Source organism: Castor canadensis, unplaced genomic scaffold (genome assembly GCF_047511655.1).
Source record: "Castor canadensis unplaced genomic scaffold, mCasCan1.hap1v2 HAP1_SCAFFOLD_1031, whole genome shotgun sequence".
In the NCBI taxonomy this organism is placed as follows: domain Eukaryota; kingdom Metazoa; phylum Chordata; class Mammalia; order Rodentia; family Castoridae; genus Castor; species Castor canadensis.
The window spans coordinates 1-17,500 of record NW_027395456.1 but is presented as its reverse complement, the minus strand read 5'-3'; positions in this window follow the sequence as shown (position 1 = coordinate 17,500).

The window sequence follows — 17,500 nt, the reverse complement described above, 5'->3', positions numbered from 1 at the left end:
TCGACCAGTTGTCTCTCTCTCCAAGGCATGCTGTGTGAGACTACCATGTGTCCCACCGCTGGTGGTGGTGGCGGTGCTGCTGCTGATGGTGACTTTTTTTTTTCCTTCTCGTTTTCTAATTCAGCTAGTTGTTTTTCTTTTATTTTGCACATCCTTTTCACATGGGCGGGGAGGATGAAGGAGTAATTCCCCCAGTCCATCTGTACCAAAGTAAATAATAAAACCTCTCTCTCTCTCTCTCTCTCTCTCTCTCTCTCTCTCTCTCTCTCTCTCTCTCTCTCTCTCTCTCGGAGGCCAGCTCGCGGAAGCCGATTCGTCCTGTGAATCCAAGCTGACCGACAGACATACTGTGTAGAAACGTCGTACCGGGACTGACCGGCAGCCCGTTCCAGTCTCCAAAGCGCCTGATGGCCGCGAGCGTGCAGGTGGGGAGGGAGGCTTGCCGCCCTTACTACCTTGGTGGGTGTCCTCAAAGTCCCTTCCTTCCCCTCTCGCCACACTCCTGCCCCCCACCCCCCTTCTCCCACTCTCAAAGCTCTCGGGTGCCCCCATCTCACCCCGATGCCCTAAGTAAGTAAGTAAGTAAATAAATAAATAAATAAATAAATAAATAAATAAGTACATACATAAAAACTTGCTGTGACTCTGCCTTTTCCTTTTGCTTGCACTCAAGTGACCTTCTGGATAGATGAGGCTACTTTTGGAGAACTGAGACACCCACACACGAATAACAATCAGCTTCAGAAAGTGTGTGTGTGTGTGTGTGTGTGTGTGTGTGTGTGTGTGTAAGGGCCAACCTCTGGGGTCTGGGGTGTCCCCTTTTTACTATTTAACTTTCCCAAGTCAGGCAAGGAAAATCTGCCTATGTACACCAGGCTGGCCTCTAACTCTCTAAATATCACGCTATTTGTGTGTATTTGCACACTCTCTGAATACTTCCTCCTGGATGAATCTCCGGGAGGGAGGGAGGGAGGGAGGGAGGAGAGGGAGAGGGACTCACTTAGAGGTGGGTCAGGTGAGTGAGACACATGCTCTTCCGCTGGGTCGGTCTTACATCGGGACCCGAAAGCCCACTCTGACACCTATTGGTGCACTCGATTCCTTACCATATAAAATCCACGAGGATTCAGTTGTGGGAGGACGCCCGCCCCCCCCCCACCATGCACGAGTGTGTTCCACACACTCACACACACACACCCTCACTCCTGTCATCTCTGGTACTTCTGGTGTAGCACGTGACCGTTTCATGGCTGATTGTTTGAATTGAGGACTGACTGGGGTTTCGACTCTCCATTTTGCTATGGTTATTTTGGACATGCATGGAAGTCTTGTGGAATTCGTAACCTTAGTGGTTGCCCAAAATGAACAATAGGTGGCGCTCGATGACTACTCTTGGCATTACCGGGAGAGAGGGGTGTGTGTGTGTGTGTGTGTGTGTGTGTGTGTGTGTGTGTGTGTGTGTGGTGTGTGATGTTCAGAAGTCACGTGCGTGTCAGAAAGGACTCTGTAAGAAACACCAGAGATGGACAGTTTCTTGTCCGAACACAAAGGAAAAAGGAGAGGGATTCGCAACTGATCGTGGTCTCCAATTTCTGAATGGCAGAGCCTCCGCTGAGAAATGCAATGAAGAAAATGCTTCGGAATTGTCACCACGAATCCCCTCACCCATACTGAACGTGCACATCCTAATAAAAACACCCTCGATGGGAGGGAGGGAGCGGGAGGGACGGTCGGACGGACGGACTGAGAGAGTGAGAGAGATTATAAAGCATGCGGCTTGTACCCTACTTGGGAGGATAAAGTAGCAGCTCCTCAAGTGCTATCCCTTGCCATACGACTCACAGACTGAAATGACACGGGGCACCGTCCGTCCGTCCGTCCGTCCGTCCGAACGGAGGCCTTTCTGGCAACACAGCTTTGTGTTAACAAATTCGACCTGGACTTCTGTGTATTTGTAAAAAGCTGTTTCTTGACCGAGACCTCACCTTGTCCCCACTCTACCCCCAGATTCAGAGCATCGATCCGGCCGTGTGACACAGCATCCCTGCTTCTTTTCATCAGCATGAAATGGAACACAGGCGTTCTGCTCTCTCTTGAACCTGTCCTGCCTAGGAGGCTGTGGAGAGCTTTTAAATAGTACCGGTGGTTGTTTGGTTCTGATAAGATCCCACTGTGCTTAAATACTCTAAGAAAACCTGTGGATGGATAAGGAAGGGAGAAGATGGCAGCACTTCTTCATTTAAAACGAAGAAAATGAAATGATCGCAGTAACATTTCCTTATGTTCGCTGCACAGAATGAGTTCTGCTGTTACAAATTTGACGCCGGTTGTTTTTACAATTTAAGATCCCAACTTTTACTGCTATTTTTCCTACTCCAAAAAACACTTACAGCTTTTTCTCTAGGAACCTGATATTTGTGTAGTATGATTCACTGGAATGTTTTTCTTTGTGATGAAAGAGACGGGGGTGGGGGGACACGGGGACGGGGACGGGGACGGGGGACGGGGGACGGGGGGACGGGGGACGGACATAAGAAGGCGATGAGGGTGATTCTAACTCTGCTGGATTCATGTATTGAGTTTTCATTAGTTATTTTTACTAACATTATTTATTTAAAAATTTATATAAACTTATTAATTTATAAAAATAAATTTATTTATGTATTTACTACTGATTTGCAGTACGAGGGAGGGATCAGACCCAGAGCTTCCTCCTTGCTAGCATGCTAGGCAAACGCTCGACCGCTGAGCTACATCCCCAGCTGTAATCGTGCTGGTTCCACACAGGCTTTTCTTAAATGCAGATTTTGTCATAAAGTTGTTACCGAGTTTTACATTTTTTAGAAAGCATTAAGACGTTATTGATTTTTTTAAAGAAAAAAGTTCACTTTTTGGCTTATCCTATTTTGGCCCTTTCAGATCTCACACACACAGACACACACACACACTCACTCACTCACTCACTCTCTCTCCTTTGTATTTATTTTTCCTTCCTTCCTTCCTTCCTTCCTTCCTTCCTTCCTTCCTTCCTTCCTTCCATTTTGGTGCTGGCGGGTGGTACTGGGGCTTGAACTGAGGGCCTCATACTGCCAGCCTGTGGCATGGACAACGCTCTTGCCTCTACCCAGTCCAAAATCATCACCCCCGAGATGAATCCCCATTACCTACGCGTTGTGGGTGGTTGGGAAAGTCCAGTCGAGGATGCGTCTCCTCTTTCAGAGATTATAAAATGGAAGCTTTAGACGGCAGTGGAAAGTGGCTTACGGAGAGAGAGAACGAAAAGATGTGTTCACGTCACGTCTTTCTTGTCTCGCTTTGTGAACGTTTCCGGTGTTTTGTCACTGCTGGGTTTGTATTTGTGTGGTTGTTAGCTAGAGCTCCGATGGGTTGGATTTTTGAAGCGGGCGGTCGGTCGCTCGTGCGGACCGGCTGTGGAAGTTCAGGGGGACTCGCTCATCGGTGGATGTGCAGTACCGATGACTTGTTGATAGTTCCTTTAAATAAATACTTTTATTTGCTTAATCGTGATAAGGGGTAGGAAGAGGACAGGATTTCAGAGCTACCCTTTGTGAGTTTTCATTTAGATTCCTGGTGATAACTGGAATCTATTGTCACTTTAAAAAACAAAAAACAACCACAAAAAAAAAACTAGAGTCCAGAAAATATTTCTTGTGACCTGCTCTTTCACAAAGAATGCTTACTTTTGCTAACTGAGAGTTGCCGGGCGGTTAGAGTGACCGGGTCGTTTCAATAGAGACTGAAAAATAAAACTTCTACTTAGATCTTAGAAGCAAGGATAATGCTTAGGTTACTGTTATTTGTACTTTGAATCGTTTTCTCTCTGAGTTAAAACTCCTAAAAATGTATAAGCGTTATGCTACGCCACGCCAGTTTTACTCCCGGGCGGTAGTCTGTGTTCACACGGACGGACGGACGGACGGACGGACAGACGAGCTGAGGTGATTTTGATAAGACTTAGTGGCAAATGACCAGGCTGATCTGCTGTTTGAGTTTTCTCTTTAGTTTTTTTCTTGTCTTTTGGCCGAGCAAGGTCCGTCGATAAATGTCGCTCCTGTGCGTGTGTGCGTTAAACAAGATGTAGACGGCTCCTGTGCGAGATGCTGCATCATGAAAAGGAGCTCAAACCCCAGGTCCGGAAAGAAAAAATAAATAAATAAAGAGGGAACTCCATCTAATACAGCAGTAGTTTTGCTTGGCGACGATGAGCACACGTGTAGCACTTTGACAATATCTCTGAACTTTGGGGGGTGGAGGGGATGGGATGGGTACTGGGGTTTCATCTCGGGGCCTACACCTTAAGCCACTCCACCAGCCCTGTTTTCTGGAACTATTTGATTTGCCTGGGGCTGGATTTGAACTTGGATTCTCCTGATCTCTCCCTCCTGAGTAACTAGGATTACACACGTGAGCCACTGGTGCCTGGCTGATACCGCTGCTGAATTACTTAAACCTTTCTCGGCCCTAGAAAAAACTCCATTCGTTGGTTTCATCTTACAATGAGATGGTTGTAATGAATGAAAGTAGGCACCTGGTAACGCAGCAACCACGGGTGTTTGATTTGTCACTGACAGACGCCAAGTACCGAGTCCCCATTTTTCCAGTAATTTTCTTATAAGTTTTGGAATACGTGGACTCAGTGAGGAGTCACAACCTTAGCCGTGTATTAGAATGCCCTGCGGGACCTACGGCATAAAAAAAAAAAAAAAAAAGCAATTTTTTTTTTTTCTTTTTGTCATATTATTGTTGTGGTGTGGGGGACGGTAACATTGAAACCTCAAATTTCAAACTGGTGAAACAGGGAAAAGACACCTGCCTCTGTTTTCCCTTTACAAAACATCGAATTGCCACAGAGTCTGTTTGCAAATATGAGAATCATTCAACTCATAGCTACTTGATGATTGAGTATCTTTCTGGTATTTCTGTAATGTCTTTCTTTCTGTTTTCCCCTGGAGTGTGAACTCTATGTCAGCATTTCTTTAGGTATATGTATGTAATAAAAGGTACTTGACCTTCTTTATTTGGAAGGTAACTGCAATCTCCTTTGATTTTGTTTTGTTTCCTGAGCCACAAGCCCTTTGCTTTTCTTCTTTCTTTCTTTCTTTCTTTCTTTCAGTTTAGTGTACAGCGAGAGAGTTTGCTGAGATAGAAAAGAGTAAAGTGGGGACAGGGTTCCCCTCTTTTCTTTTCCAAATTTTAATACGGTTCTGTGTGTCTGCTTCGTTTTAGCTCCTTCACTGCCATAGCTGGGAGCAGGTGACTGCTTCTTGCCCTCTGCCTTCTCCTTGTCTGCTGATGATCCAGGTGTAAAGGTTATCTGTGCGGTGAACTTTAAACTTCACGCACACTGGCACCCTTTGGCTTGCTGTGAACGGGAAATCCTTGATTTCTTTGATTTGCTGAGGCATGAGCTAGCCTGGGCAAATAATTCCAGAGACCCCTCTTCTCCAAAATAACCATAGCGAACTGGACCGGAAGCCCAATTGCACTGAAGCGATTGGAGCGCAGAAGCACCGAGTTCCGACTCTAGTTCCCCTCCCCCGCTGACACACGAAGGCCCGCCATTTTCTGCCCTGGCCCGCCAGCCATCTTGTCCCCCGGCCACCCAGAAGAAGCACCACACCACACCACACCACACCACACCCACCCAAAACAAACAAAAAGACAAAAACTCGGCTAGGGGCGTGGCTCAAGTAGTAGAGTTGTCTACCTGGTGAGCATGGGGCCCTGAGGTCAACTCTCTCTCTCTCTCTCTCTCTCTGTGTGTGTTTGTGCGCGCACGCGCGCGGCAGATGGCGGGGGGAGTGGGTGGGGGTGGGTGGGGGGAGATGAGGATAGCGGACGATTGCAAGCTTTAGGAAGAACGTACGCGTGCTCGTGGATTGGGAGAATCGGCGCAGTAAAAATGTCGGTACTCCCCAAAGTCATCTACGTGTTGGACGCGATTCCCATCAAAATTCCAATGACGTTCGTTAAAGAGATCGAAAGGCCCTGGGATCAATCCCCAGCACCACGAAAAAGCAAAAAGACAGAAATCATGGGAAGGCTTCAGTGGCTGGAATTTCAGAATCGTAAAGGCAAACTCAACTGATTTGCTGGTCTTGTGAGTTTAGCTAAAAACCTGAAATCACTGAACAAATCCACTTTTGCTCTGGAGCTGTGCCATTCCTTCTGGAAACTGCTATCCACATTAGCTATTCATATTTAAATTAGTTAAAAATAAGTGAAATTTAAAGTCCAGCTCCTTGGTTGTGCCAGTCACATCCCATGTGCTCAGGTGCCCATCACAGAGAAACCCTTCCGTCATCACAGAAAGTTCTGGAGTAAGGACTCAGCTCTATGGCGATGGCCTGGATTTTCCTAACCCCACCGGTTCTCTCGCAGATGAGAACCTGTGTGTATCCCCGTCACCTGTCGCTCCCATCGTGTGTGCAAACAGTCGGCCTTGCCGGAGCTGGTTCCCACTTGCTCCACAGTCAGAATACCACGAATCATGGTCCTGAATTAATTTAGAAATACCTAATCTGTGTTAGGAAAATTAAGGCAATTAGAGAAGTAGCCATGTTAACGTACCACTTAATGATATTCATAAGGACATTTTTATACATAAATTTACTTGAGGCAGTCAAACACGGATGTAGACATGTGGGCATGTGCTTCGTTTCACAGCTGCAAGAGCTAGGCTCACAGCTAACACTGGCCAGGACAGGACAGACCAGGAGTCACAGCAGAGACACCGGCCCCGTGGTTTTTTGGTTCATCCGTGTTTGTTTTTTGTGATGAGGACTTGCTATGCTTCCAAGGCTGGTTTCAAACCTGGATACTCCTGCTGTGGCCTCCTAAGTAACTGGAATTGCAAGCACTTGCCTCGTTCAGATCTTGAGGCTGCCTCAGGACCCATTTCCTGGTGAAGCCTGGTATCTTCCTCTGCGAGGATTCATGGTCCAACTACTCACACGTGAAGTGAGTCCCGGCAGAGAGGATGAGCCAGTCAAGGCCACTGACAAGCCACAAAACTGAAAATCGTCCTTGATTCTCTCAAATCACAGAAAGAGCTGGAGAGTGGTGCAGCAAGCCACAGGTGTAGGCTTCGGGGTGAGTCAGGTTTGGGTCCTGCCCTTCCTTTTTGATCGTGGGCCACTCTTCTTAACCTCCCTGTCTCCAGTCTCCTCATCCTCAGCATGGGAAGCGTGGAAAAAATTATACGGCCACACCATGGACTATCCTGGAGTCATTTACATCAATGTTACAAAAGAGTCTTTATTTTCACAGAACTCATTTAGTTGGTAAAATGTGCTACAACTCACTACACATGCTCTAACCCAATTTTAACAAAATACATGTAAACATACGTGCACGTGTCCCAAGGAAAACAATGCTGGGCAATACAGGTCGAAATGTCAATAAGATAAAATGATAGGCAACATTCCTTTATTTCTGCAGGTGACTTGAAAAAATAAAAGAATTTTTCTACAGACTGTCCAGAGCCTTTAAATTGACCATTTTCTGGCTTTACTCGTGCAGAATATTTTCCCTCACAGTCTGAAGCACTCTTTCTTGCAAGTTAACACGCATGAACTCCAGAGTTAAATACCACATAGCAGTACAGGAAGAAGTCACAAGGTTTCTGCAAGAGATCGAAAAATCTACCGTGAGATTTATATGGAAACACAAGAGGCCGCGGATAGCCGAGGCGACACTCAGCCAAAAGAACGATGCAGGAGGTATCACGGTACCTGACTTCAAACTGTATCACAAGGCAATAACGATAAAAACAGCCCGGTACTGGCACAAAAACAGACACGAAGACCAGTGGAACAGAACAGAGGACCCGGATACGAAGTCACACGACTATCACCGACTTGTCTTTGACAAAGGCGCTAAGAATATACGATGGAGAGATAGCAGCCTCTTCGACAAAAACTGCTGGGAAGACTGGTTAGCGGTCTGCAAAAAAACTGAAGCTAGATCCATGTCTATCACCCTATACCAAGATTAACTCAAAATGGATCAAGGATCTTAATATCAGACCCCAAACTCTAAAGCTGGTACAGGAAAGAGTAGGAAGTACTCTGGAGTTAGTAGGTATAGGTAAGAACTTTCTCAACGAAACCCCAGCAGCACAGCAACTGAGAGATAGCATAGATAAATGGGACCTCATAAAACTAAAAAGCTTCTGTTCGTCAAAAGCGATGATGGTCTCTAAACTGAAGAGAACACCCACAGAGTGGGAGAAAATAGTTGCCAACTATACATCAGACAAAGGACTGATGATAACCAGAATATATAGGGAACTTAAAAAACTAAATTCCCCCAAAACTAATGAACCAATAAAGAAATGGGCAAGTGAACTACACAGAACTTTCTCAAAAGGAGAAATTCAAATGGCCAAAAAGACACATGAAAAAATGCTCACCGTCTCTAGCGATAAAGGAAATGCAAATTAAAACCACACTGAGATTCCACCTCACCCCTGTCAGAACAGCCAACGTCATCGCCAACACCACCGACAACGGGTGTCGGCGAGGATGCGGGGGGGGGGGGGGGTGAAAGGAACCCTCGTACGCTGTTGGTGGGGATGTAGACTAGTACGACCGCTCTGGAAAAAAATTTGGAGGCTACTTAAAAAGCTTGACCTCGATCTACCGTTTGATCCGGCAATACCGCTCTTGGGGCTATACCCAAAAGACTGTGAAAAGGGATGACTCCAGAGGCACCTGCACACCCGTGCTTATTGCGGCACTATTCACAATAGCCGAGTTATGGAAACAGCCAAGATGCCCCACCGCTGACGAATGGATTAAGAAAACGTGGTATCTATACACGATGGAATCGTATGCAGCCGTGAAGAAGAACGAAATGTTATCATTCGCTGGTAATTGGATGGAACTGGAGAACATCATTCTGAGTGAGGTTAGCCTGGCTAACGATGAAATACAGGAGAGGACAGATAAATGCACAAATTGGAAAGTGGCTACAGATGAAAGGTCTGCTGAGAGCTCAGAGGATGACTAGATGGGAAGACACATTCATTTCCCACTTGACTCTGGACAGTTAAGCTCTTATACCTTGGGGTTTTTTGCCAGTGACTCCTTTAGCATAGGGGTCTGAGGTCAGAGCTGTCATGTGCCTTCTATGCTTTGCCAGACTCCTTGTCTTCTATTCTGGCCTGTTAAACTTGATCCCCTTTTCTTGTCAGTGGGGAATCTGGTATTTTGTTATGAAGGTTTCTTGAAGAGATTATTATTATTATTATTATTATTATTATTTTTTTTTTTTTTGCAATTAATCACATTTAGGATAGAGTACCTACACAGCAAATTAAAGGACCCAGAAAGCTGAATTCAGTAATGACCTAGGTACACCAAACATTGAATTTGGGAAATCAAGGGCTGGGATCAAGAGGGGAGTTGGAAGTAGTGCTATGTAGAATGGTTTGACAAAGGGAACACTATGTTCTCTGCCTTTGCTCATACAGCAGGTGTTATAACTGACTTGTCTTCAGTCATGGTGCTTTGAGCCTCATGTATTTTTGTATTTTGACCCCACAGGTGTGGTCTGGTTTACTTAGAGGAAATGGGCATAAGAACAAACCTTTTGCCTTTATGGTGACATCTAGACAGACGACTGTTGTTAGAAGGGACTATGGTTTTCTCAATTTTCCCTGCCGGACAGGGTCTGTAACGACACTTAGTATAACCCTAACGCATGGCAACTGGATAGTAAACGGTTTTCTAGTTCCATTGCTGTCTATCGCCTAAGTGGACTTTCGTTTGAAATTCTTCAGTTGTCGTAATCTCTTCAAATGTTGAAGAATTAGGAATGAGTCGTGCTGTCAAATGCTCTGAAAGGGATGCGAGGCAGCAATTGCCATGTAAAGTTTTTTTTTTCCACGTTGGGGATCAGACCCGGGGCCTTGCGCACGCTAGGCAAGCACACTCTACCACCGAGCTGTACCCCCGCCCATCATTGTCTTCCTGGTTCGTTTCTAACTCTATGAATGAATTCTAGATTTTCCCCGAAACTAAGTTGAATCTGTTCCAAAATGAAACAGGCTTCTCAGTCAGGGACATACCTACTTCTTCCCAGTCTGCCTTTTGCTTAAAAGCACCAAGCAGAGACATTATTTCCCTTTGCTATACTGTGATCCCTACATTATTAAGAAACCAAAAGATCACTGAAAGAAGGCTGGCAGAATGCATGAGTGTTTCATTAGGGGAGAAAAGATCAAGTGACAGTGTCAGTTTTTTTCCGCTTCTCACTTCGTGAGCTGAGTGAAAAGCATGAAAATTCAAAAAAAAAAAAGACCAAAAATCGTATGTTCTCCCTCATATGTGGACATTAGATTAGATCAAGGGCAGACTCAACAATGGGATTGGACTTTGAGCACATGATAAAAGCGAGAGCACACAAGGGAGGGGTGAGGATAGGTAAGACACCTAAAAAACTAGCTAGCATTTGTTGCCCTTAACGCAGAGAAACTAAAGCAGATACCTTAAAAGCAACTGAGGCCAATAGGAAAAGGGGAACAGGAACTAGAGAAAAGGTGAGATCGAAAAGAATTAACCTAGAAGGTAACACACACGCACAGGAAATCGATGTGAGTCGACTCCCTGTATAGCTATCCTTATCTCAACCCACAAAAGCCCTTGTTCCTTCCTGTTATTGCTTATCCTTTCTCTACAACAAAATTAGAAATAAGGGCAAAATAGTTTCTGCTGGGTATTGAGGGGGTGGGGGGAAGAGGGAGGGGGCGGGGGCAGGGGGGAGAAATGACCCAAGCCTTGTATGCACCTATGAATAATAAAAAAAAAAAGAAGAAGAAAGAACATATGCTCAGCTTTAGTACAGCCAGGGTTGTGTGGTGTCCCCGAGAAGGCCAGGGATCCATCTGCAGCCGATATTCTCCTGCGACCTGGCCTCGGCCCCTGGAAAGTAGTTACGATGGGGGGCGGGGGGGGGCGGGGGGGAGAGCATCTGGCTGCTGAAAACTGAAGCAAGCTTGAGCCCCTGAATGTAAATCCCAGTCAGTCCCAACGACGACGACGACGACAGTAATAGTAATTCAAAATATATTTGGGAGGAAGGGCAATGTGGTGTGGCTGTGGTGTAGGCAGAGCCCCTGCCTAGCAAGAGCAAAGCCTTAAGTTTAATCCTATGTTAGTATTTGGGCTGGCGAGTGCCTCAGGTGGTACTGTGCCTACCCTGAGTTCAAACCCCAGTACTACAAATAAATACGTGTGCATATGTGTGCTTCTGCGTGTGTGACATACGTATCTATCTTATCTATCTATCTATCTATCTATCTATCTATCTATCTATCTATGTGTCCATATATGGAACTTAAAAACATTTTATGTGTGAAGTGCAAAAAAATATACAATGTACATGTATGTAAAGTGAAAAGAATTTTTTGAAACTTACTCTATTGCCTGATGATTCCCTCACTCCTCTTATGGGAAGGATTTTTCTCCCACCCCTGGTGAAATACCATACCACTGAATTTGCTCAAGCTTCACCTATTTATTTATTTATTTATTTCATTTTTTTTCCTTTTATTTATTTAAATCGGGGGGGGGGGCGGGGTGAGACCGGGGTTTGAATTCAGGGCCTCCTGCTCACCAAGCAGAGGTTCAAGCTGTACCACTTGAACCACAACCCCGGTCCTTGTAAAGGTGGGAGTATAATGGAAGGGTCTCTGATTTTCTCCCCCTTCCGATTCTCATTGACTACATTTACGTCCTGTCATCTGATACGCTTGGGGGTGTAAAAAAGAAAAAAGCCTATGCTTTCCTTCAGGGAAAGGATGTGAAAACCTTATGTTCCTTTTCTACCGTTGATTCTAACTATAGGGAGGTGACAATTCACCGTTCACCAGAAAATGGTGTCATCTTCCAATATTTAATTTATTTCTCAAATTGAATGTGGAATAGTAATTCTTCTAAGAACTGGAAGTCCCCCCTGGAGTTACGTGGTGACGGCCTACACAGTTTCCTCAGAGATCCTGTCTCAAAAAACCAAAACCAAGCCCCTCTTCCATCATGTCATTCTAATTGTTGTAGCTTGAAGGAAGTCACTTTATGTCTTGGTAACTCCATGTCCTGATGAAAATAACAGCGGTTTCACGATTGGGTTTTGTTGGGGGGGGGGAAGCAGAGAAGGTGGGGGAGTGCGTGTCTCCCATCTCAGGGAATAGGTCGGTTCAAGATGGGAGGCCTCTGTACGGGGCAAGGGAACAGGCATTCCATAAGAGATGTGTTTTCGGAAACAAAAGAAACACAGAGTCTCACTCACGTTGGACCTGGTCTAGAAAAAAGCTAGTCCTCTGAGTCTGAGAGGCAGTCAGTGGGACGGGGATTAGGGTTAGGGTTAGGGTTAGGGTTAGGGTTAGACATTCCTAGATGTGGGCTGGAGTATCTTCTGCTTAAGTGGGAGTCCCTGTGCTGATGTGACAGACGTGTAGCAGACTCTCCGAGTAGTTTACAGATGAGCAGGCACAGAGGGTCTCTGTGTAGAGATGTGATCTTAATAGAAAAAGTGGGAGCTGGCGGAGTGACTCAAGTGTCAGAGTGCCTGCCTAGCAAGCTTGTGTTTCTGAGTTCAAACTCCAGTACCACCAAAAAAAAAAAAATTGCTTTAACAGAAAAAAGGAGCTGGAGCTGGTCGGGCTGTAAGAAAGGCATGGGTGTTTTTTGGTGGTTGCTGCCGCATGTTATGTATGTCTGTACGTATGTTCGGTGTTTTGTGTATTTATTTATTTAATCTTTATTGTTTGGCAGGACAGGAATTTGAACTCACTTCAAATGGACTTGCTTCCTAATTTTTGGGGGGTTTCTTTTTTGGCAATACTGGGGATTGATCTCAGGATGGTAGCGGCCTGGCCTCCTCGTTCCTTAGATGCACACCATAGGGAAGGTGCTCTAGTGCCTGGATGACGGGAGTGTACCACAAATGGTTTGGATTTGGATGGCTGTTTCTCTCCAGAAAAGTTGTTGGCTATCTGCAGTAAGCTACCTAACTGCTGGTTTGAACTACTGCTGGTTTGAACTACTGCTGGTTTGAACTACTGCCTCCGGCCCTCTTTTTATCTTCTTCTTTCTCATTTTTTGGTTTGTTTTTGTGTGCTACTGAGGTTTGAACTCAGGGCCTCCTTCTTGCTAGGCAGCCCTTAATTATTGTATTGAAAGAATCTCATTTCCAAATTGCTGTCCGTGATACACAGCCCGAAATGAAAACAAACTTTTCTTCTATGTGGAAAACAAAGCACTAAGCAGATCCAAAAGCTCTTTTTTCTTTTCTTTTCTTTTTTTTTTTTGGGCTATCCTCCGGTATGGGGATGGAACCCAGGGCCTCGTGAACTGAACGCTAGGCCAGCTGTCCCCAGCCCCAACCCCCCAGCACTGTTTTGTTTATTTATGTCTTTATTCATGTTCTTGTTCATTTCTGTATGTATTTATGTAGCTGCCTATCGGTGCTGGGGTTTGAACTGATGGCCTTGTGCTTGCTAGAGAGGCACTCTGCCACATGAGCCGCAACCCTCCGTTCTGAAGGATTTTTAAAAATTTTCTTCTTTTAAGCATACATCTTAAACAAAACCGAGGAATCCATAAACCGTGATCTAGGGTCAGTTCAGTGTCTCGTCCAGCCAACTCTGCTTTTGCAGGAAGTCCTGAGGTACATAGGTGGGGCTTTTAACAGCTTTCAATGGGTCTCTTTTTGTCTTTGCTGTGACTCGATTTGCAAGACAAAGACGGCTGCCTCTCCGTGCCAGAAGAACTGGTTGGAACCCCCTCCCCCACGCGCTATCACCGGTGTGACCTTTCCGACAGGCCTGGGACTCTCTAAGCAGGCCGTCTGTCACTGAGTGCCATCCGCAGTCCCTTTTCTACTTTGTAAACCAAGTTCTGAGCTCCTTTTCACAAGTGCTCCTCTCTTACAAACCGTGCCTTTTGTTCCAGCCTTTGTCCTTGGGCGGGAAAACCCGCCCGGGAGGAGCCCCTCCCTTGAGCGAGCTCTCGCTTGCTGGCGTCCTAAGCGGTTCTCTCCCGCCATCTCCCGGTGAAATAGGGCAAGGACAGCAGGACGCCCGAGCGTGGGCCCTCTGCTGAGTCTGAGGGCTGTTGTGGGCCTCCGAGGCGGGCCAGGGCTCCCCTTCGTGGCAAAAGACCTAACTCCAGAGAAAATCTCTCACCTGTGAGGAGGAGGGAGGAGGGAGGGAGGGAGGGAGGGAGAAAGGTAAACAGAAAGTTCAGAGAGAGAGGAGAGAGGCAGAGAGAAGATAAGAGGTAGAGGAGAAAGGGAGGTAGAGTCTCTCTCTCTCTCTCTCTCTCTCTCTCTCTCCCTCCCTCTCTCTCTCAACTCTCTCTCTACTTCTGTTTCCGTTTACATTTCTCTCTCTCCCTCCCTCCCTCTCTCTCCCTCCTTTCCTCTCTCTGTCTCTACCTCTCTCTTAACTCTCTCTACCTCTCTCTCCACTTAGTTCTTTCTTAGCTCACTCTGCATTTCTGTCTACTTCTCTAACTCTTTATCTCTCTCTTTGTATTCCTCTCTCTCTCTCTCTCTCTCTCTCTCTCTCTCTCTCCCTCTCTCTGCCTCCCTCCCTCCCTCCCTCCCTCCGTCCTTCTTCCCTCCCTCCTTCCTTTCTCCCTTCCTCCCTTCTTTTCAGCTTTGCTGGGAACCTGAAAGTGTTCTCAAAACATAACTCTGTTTGAATAAAGGAGCTCCCCTCTCACTCCTGGCCGTGCCTGCCAGCCAGGTGACACCTACAGGAGCCTCCTCCCCATTTCCTTTGGTGTATCTGGTGTATCCTCTGTAACTATTTCTTGATGGGTAACGTGATGGGGGTTCCATCTGACATCCTGAAGTCATAACTCTCTCTGATGTTCCTGATGTGAATTTATACCAGCTATGTTCCATAAAACACAAATGCGACACACTGTATATAGCTCAAACTACACCCCATTGTACTTTCAGATGTCACGAGCATTCTGTCTGAATGCATCATGCGTCTAAAATCATAGAGTCAGAGTCGTAGTTATTTTGACACACTACCTTCTTAAATCACGTAGGAAAAAAAAAAAAAGCAGGCATTTGATGTTTAGACCGACAGACCAAACCCTGTGTGGATGCTGGACAAGTGGAGCTTCCCGAGTGCTCTGTGGAGGCCACACACGGCCAATGTATTCCCAACAGCACCCCAGCCGGTGCCAGGGCCCGACTTGATATTCCCGGGCGGGGGCGGGCCGGGCCCCCGGTTCTCATCGTTCCCTGTCAGAGGAGGCTCTCTCGTGTCGTGTCGTGTTCGTGTCACTGTGACCCCCACTGATGCTGTGTGGTGAGGAGCTGAGAGGCGCTGTCCTTTACGTGTATCTGCGCGACGGCGGCGGCGGCGGCGGCGGCGGCGGCGGCGGCGGGGTTCTTTTCTTCTTCCCTGTCAAACAGGGACACAGGGGAGGGAGGGGATGTGAAGTGAGTGACACCGAGGACCCGGGAAGGGACAGGGACACGGGAGGGAGGGGGGGGTGCGATTTTGCAGACGAGGAGAGTGAAGTTGAAACCGCTATCAGATCCTGAACTGCTGGAAACAGCAGCATCCCCGGAGAGTCCTCCTGGGCTTCTGTCTGGACAGGGCGGGACAGATGGACTCTGTGCGTGTGGGGGGGGGGGGCGGGGGGGGCGGGGAAGAAGCGCTGTCTGTACACCTCTGGGTCCGGTTTCCTTTTTGAACTCCTCTCTGGGGTCTCCCAAGGCCCTTGCCGCTTCTCTTTCTCTCGTCGCTGCCCGCCGTGAATTCACAAGCCTCACGAAGGAAGGGGCAGTTTTGACTTCCTCGGGGCTGCCCTGTCAGGGATGGGACGATTTCCAAGGTCCCGGGGCGTCACCTAGCGGACGCTGCGTGGAACGAATGTGGGGTGGGATGAGAAGCCACGGCCGGGATCTGACTCCTGGGAGGTCTCGGGGTGAGTGGGGTGTGGAGTCGGTTGTCAGGCGGACTTTCTGTATGAATCGGTCCCGGCGTCGTGGACCTTGGACTGTCTGTCTGTCATGTCTCGGAGAAAGAGCCGCTCGTTTCGTTTCCCCCCTGTGTTCTCCAGATGGGGCCGTTGGGCTCAAGGAGGTGTCTGTCCCTCGGTCCTCCCGTGGTTTGTTTGGCTTTCGCGGCCGGAGGCCCGCCCGGCCCTCGGAGAGGTTGTTTTTTTTTTGAAACTCAGACAGACATGCTCTCCTCCTCCTCCTCCTCCTCCTCCTCCTCCTCCTCCTCCTCCTCCTGACTGGACTAGCGAATCTGCCTGCTCTGGAGCACACGGTTAAACTTACTAGGCAGGCGCTCCACCCCTTGATCGGCTCCGCCACCCCCACGATCCTGAGGCCCCAAAGATCAACACCTCTCTCCCCGGCCGCCCGCGCGGAGCGCAGCCCGAGACGCGAAGCCGCGGCGGGATCGATCCTGGCGTGTTCTGTGACTCGGGTGCCGGGAAGGACCTGACCTGCCGTCACGGTCTCGGCGGAGTCAGTCCCCTCCCGCCCCCGACTCGGCTGGCTGTCAGGCGGACGGACTTTGTGTGTCAATCGGTCCCGGGGTCGTGGACCTAGCTGGGTCTGTGTGTCTCGGAGCAAGAGCCTCTCGTTTCCTCCCGTTTTTCTACGGGAGGGGCCGATGGGTTCCCTCAGCTGTCCTTCCCGTGGTTTGTTTCGCTTTCGCGGCCGGAGCCCGCCCGGCCCCCGGCACGCCGCTGGCTTTCCTCTTTTCTTTTGTTTTTAGGCGCCCGGGGCTGGCGGCCGAGGGTGGGAGCGAGGGCGGGGAGGATGGCGAGAGCCCAGCGGAGCGCCTCTCCGTGTGATTTTTTTTTTTTTCCACGTCCCCTCCGGGTCTGGGAGTCGGGCGGGCGAGCGATCCCGTGGAAGTGCAAGTGGAGTTGAAGGCGAGCGCCACCTGGCGGCCGCTTTTATATAGCAGGCATCCCTTTGACTTCCGCGGCCGGGCCAAGGGATGACGTGTGGCCGTGGTGAGCCGGGCAGAGTCCCGGCTGCTCCGGGGAGCCGGGCGGCCCTGCGGCCGCGGTGGCGCGGTGGCGCTGCGTCGCCTGTCTGTCGTAGTTTGGACCTGCGGGTTCGCGGGAGGGCAGGCTGTCGCCGCGCTCCCGGGCTCCGCGTCTGCTGGTGCGGCTGGTCCGGGACTTTCCGGAGAGCTCTTCCGCGAGCGGAGGCCTAGCGGACGGAGCGAGCCCGAGCCTTGGGGGCTGGAGTTGGGACGGGGCCGCTCGGCCGCCGGCCGGCCCTGGCTCCTCGGGAGTCACGGACCGGTCCCCGGGTAGGCGGTCGCCCGGCGCAGACGCGGCCTCGCCCGCCCGCGTGCCCTCGCGCGGTCCGTTCGTCGGAGGTGCCTGCCGCGGGTGAGTCCCCCCCCGCCCCCCGCTCCGCGTTCCGCTCACCGGCCGGGGAAGGTGTGCCCGGCCCGCTACGGCTCTCGAGTCGTCGCCGG